The sequence below is a fragment of the Coloeus monedula genome, assembly GCF_965178545.1.
Source record: "Coloeus monedula genome assembly, chromosome: 34".
Classification (NCBI taxonomy): domain Eukaryota; kingdom Metazoa; phylum Chordata; class Aves; order Passeriformes; family Corvidae; genus Coloeus; species Coloeus monedula.
Window position 1 is genome coordinate 3,292,930 of NC_138814.1, and position 3,932 is coordinate 3,296,861.

The window sequence follows — 3,932 nt, forward strand, 5'->3', positions numbered from 1 at the left end:
CTCCATGCAGCTGTTGTCCACTTTCGTTTCATCCCTACGATTCAACAAGAACCGTCAGTGAAAAGAGTGCAGCGTGTGTCTTCTGATGGCAGCTGGCTGTACGGTGGAGCTTTTTCAGCGCATGTCACTTGTTCCTCTTCATCATTGAGACCAAAGTTTTCACTTTCAGGCCAATTTGTGATTATTTCCAAAATCCCAGGGTGATTCAGTTTTCCGATACAGGCACGCTGTGTGATGAGAGCAATCCATTTGCTCCATGTGGCATTGGTGGCGTGGTGGGTAGAGGGAACCTTTGCTTTGAACATCCACCCCAGCACTGGTAGTCGGGGTACCAGGAGGAGTTGTGCTTCAGTGCCGATTACCTCAGAGGCGGCTTGGATTCCTTCATAAGCTGCCAAGATTTCCTTCTCTGTGGGAGTGTAGTTGGCTTCAGACCCTCTGTAGCTTCAACTCCAGAATCCCAGTGGTTGACCTCAAGTCTCATCAGGCACCTTCTGCCAGAGGCTCCAGGACAGACCATTGTTCCCGGCGGCAGAGTAGAGCACGTTCTTCACTCTGGTCTTGTCCTGACTGGGCCAAGGGCTACGGCGTGAGCGATTTCCTGCTTGATTTGGGCAAAAGCTTGTTACTGTTCAGGTCCCCAAAGGAAATCGTTCTTCTTGTGGGTAACCAGGTAAAGAGGACTCACAATCCGGCTGTACTCAGGAATGTGCATCTTCCAAAAGAGCAGGATCGGCGTTGGATGATCCCCAGTGACCCCCGTGGGGCAGAGCCCTGGTGACCCCCGTTCCGGGTGATCTGCACTGGGTGGGGGGAAGGTGTTGGACAGATTTCTTTGCCTTCTCCTTGTGCTGCTGTGATGTGGTTGGTAATAAATTCCCTCCCTGTGCCCAGGCTGGGTCTGTTGTGCCCGTGCTGGTGCTCGGGGCGGGATCTCTCCCGGTCCTTCTCTCAGCTCCTGGGCTTTTCCTTGTACTTCCTGTCCCTGTGCAGTAGCAGAGGGCAGGGACAGAGCGGTTTTGGTGTCTCCCGGCATCCAGGCAGGGCCAGCCCAGCCCCGGGAGTTGTGAGGGGCTTGTGGGGGTTCCCTGTTTGTGGGACATCCCTGCTGGAGGAGGTAAAACTGGAACGAGGAAGGTGTGGGGGAAAGGTGTTTTTAAAAGTCTTCTTCTCATTTTCCTACTCTGAGTTTGTTAGCAATAAATTCAATTCGTATCTCCAATTTCGAGCCTGTTTTGCCTGTGACAGTGTTTGACGAGGGATCTCTCCTGGTCCTTATCTCAGCTCATGAGCCCTTGGTTAAATTTTCTGTCCCCTGTCCAGCTGTGGAGGGCAGGGAGAGAGCGGCTGTGGTGGGTGCCTGGCATCGGGCCAGCGTCCCCCCACTCCAATGGGACATGTTCCTGTGTGGCCCTGGGCTATGGTGCCACTGTTGCTGTTGCTTTTGCCTTCCTTGTGATTTTATCTTTTGCATGAAATGCTTGTGAAGTGCCCCCGCTGTCCCTCCTGTCCCCTGGGCACCGACAGCCCCAGCCCTTGCCCTGCTCCCCCTCCCACGTTCCATCCCGGCTGGCGGAGCCTTGGAGCTGCCGTGGGGCCGTGGGGCGGCCCCCGGGGCTGCGCCCCGAGCCGGGGCCCCTTCCCAGTGCTCCCAGTCTGCCCATCCAGCCTGGAGCAGCCAGCGAGGGCTTCAGCTGGGGCGGCAGAGAGGCGCTGCTGGGGGGTCCCAGCTCCGCTTGGCTTGGGCTGTCCTTCCTAAGCTGGGGAAAAACGACTTTGGGAGTTTTCTGCCACAAATCTCTCCCCTCGTGCACTCAGCCAAAGGGGTTTGGGGCGGTTTTCCCTTTCTTGGGGAAATCAAAGCCATGCACTGATGCTCCGAATTAGGGGCGGGAGTAGCGAGGCTGCAGGGCTTCCCAAGGAGCCGGAGCCACCCCACACGCAGGGCTGAGCAGGTCGGGCCGGGAGCAGCGGAGAGCTTTGTTTCTCTTCTCAGCTGAACGGCGGCTCGGGCCGGGCCCGTTCCAGGGCTGTTCCTCAGCTGCGGCTTTCCCCTCACGCAGCCCGGGGGGCGCTGGGAGCGCGGGGCGGGGCTGGGCCGTGTGCAGAGCCCGCCCCTCGCTCCGATTGGGCGGTGCTGCCGTCAGTCGTGGTTCTGGCGCGCTGATTGGTCGGAGCGGGGAGCAGCCCGGGCCCGGAGCCGCCGGCCGGGCGGCCGTGGCGTAGCAGAGGCGCCATTGGCGGAGCGTCTGTGCGGGCCCGGGAGCGGCGGCGGCGGCGGCCGGAGCCCGCTGAGGCGGCGGCGGAGCTCGGAGGCGGCCCCAGCGCAGGTGGGAGCCGCGCTCGGTTCTGGCGGGGCTCGGGGCTGGCTGCGGGCGGAGGGGGCGGCAGGGGGCTGTGGCGGGTTCGTTGTGCCGTGTGGGCGCCGTGTTGGCCCTGCGGGAGCGGCTGCCCGCGGTCTCCTTCCCGCTGCTGCCTCGGCAGGAGCCGGTGCCGGAGCAGCGCTGGCTCGTCCCGGCTGCTGTGGGTAGGACAGAGGTGGCTGCCCCGTCGCCGGGAGTGTGCGGGAAAGTTCCCGTGGCCAGAGGTTTGTGTCCCCAGAGGAGCCGGAGGAGTCCTGTAAAAGTAACTTTGTTCCTGGACAAAGGGAGAGGCCACGGGGCATTTCCCGTGGGGTCTGTCCAAGTGTTGGAGGACGCAGCCTCCTTTGTATCCTGATTTCCCGGGCCGCATCTCCGTGTCCCTTTTCCCAGTTGCTGAGGTCCTTGGGAGGTACAGATTTCCCGATCCGCCTGCTGCATGTGCCCCTTAATGTGCACCCCCACTTTGTGTAACATCGGATATTCATGGCTCTGTGAAGTCTTTGTTCTTCTTCGGGCAGTTCAGGAATTTCGCTGGACCTTGTCTGAGCCGCAGTTCGTGTCAGGTAGTAACATTTTCTGAAACTGATGGTTTTCTGTTTTCTCTCGTTACTTCCTTATCTCCAAGTCCCTGGCCCTATCTCCAGTGGGATTCACAGCATCTGTTTTTAAAGACACGTTCATTTTTTTCCTTTTAATTCCCCACTTCTTATTTTCTCAGTACTTTTCTTTACAAACTTTAAAAATGCCTTAATCTGTTCTTCCTGGGCCGCCTTTGGTTTTGGGATTATTCTCAGTGACCTCATTCTGTGTCCTTTTGTAGCTGTTTCTGGGTCAGGAGGCCTGGCTGCCACCTGCATGCCCTTGATCCCCTGCTGAATGAGCTGCACTCAGCAAGGTGTGGTGCATGGTAAAAAGATGAGAGTTGTTGTAGCACCTGAGAGGAGAAACAGCATTGGTTTCATGTGGAAGAATGGCTGCAAGAAAAAAGACATAAAACCCTGAGAGCTGCTGCAAGCTGAGCAGCAAGCCCACAAGAATGAGCAAGGTCAGACCTTGAGCCTGCCTGCTGGACAATAACAGGATCTTGCGGTCAGCGAAACAAGGATGTGGGTTACAGCCCTAACTACAGCTGGGCCGAGCTAAGAAGATGTAACCTTTAAGAATTATCCAGTCAACTAAGGACAAGTATGATTAGTTAATAATGCCGGTTATAAATGTAACCACAGAATCACTAATAAACGAAGCTTGCTCACCAATCATATTGATTGTCTGCATCTTCCCTCGTCCTCCGCAGTTTAACCCATGGTCTGCCAGGGAACCATGAAAACGTGTCCCAGTCCCGTCCTTTCCATGTTTGGAGTGGTACATGAGCTGCTTTCTTATTTCCTTTGTTCTCTGTTTCACCACTTTTCCTTTGCCATCTCTTTGCCAAGAGCAGTTTGAGTCATTTAGTTTTCCACAACCTCCTGGTCCTTCTGCTGGAAGAGAATCTGATGCCATCCCAGGGTGAAATGTGGCGTTGCTCATGGGAGTGGATTGGTGGGTGAGAAGGTCAGGAGCTGGAGCTGT

At 56.7% G+C, this 3,932-nt stretch overlaps 1 long non-coding RNA gene across 1 annotated transcript; it reads left to right on the top strand.

The window, feature by feature from the left end:
- Nucleotides 1-2,224: 2,224 nt before the first annotated feature.
- On the top strand, nt 2,225-3,574 carry LOC309583928. Its single transcript, XR_014227185.1, has 3 exons — nt 2,225-2,330; nt 2,754-2,926; nt 3,184-3,574. It is a non-coding gene; the product is annotated as an uncharacterized lncRNA (long non-coding RNA).
- Nucleotides 3,575-3,932: the final 358 nt, after the last annotated feature.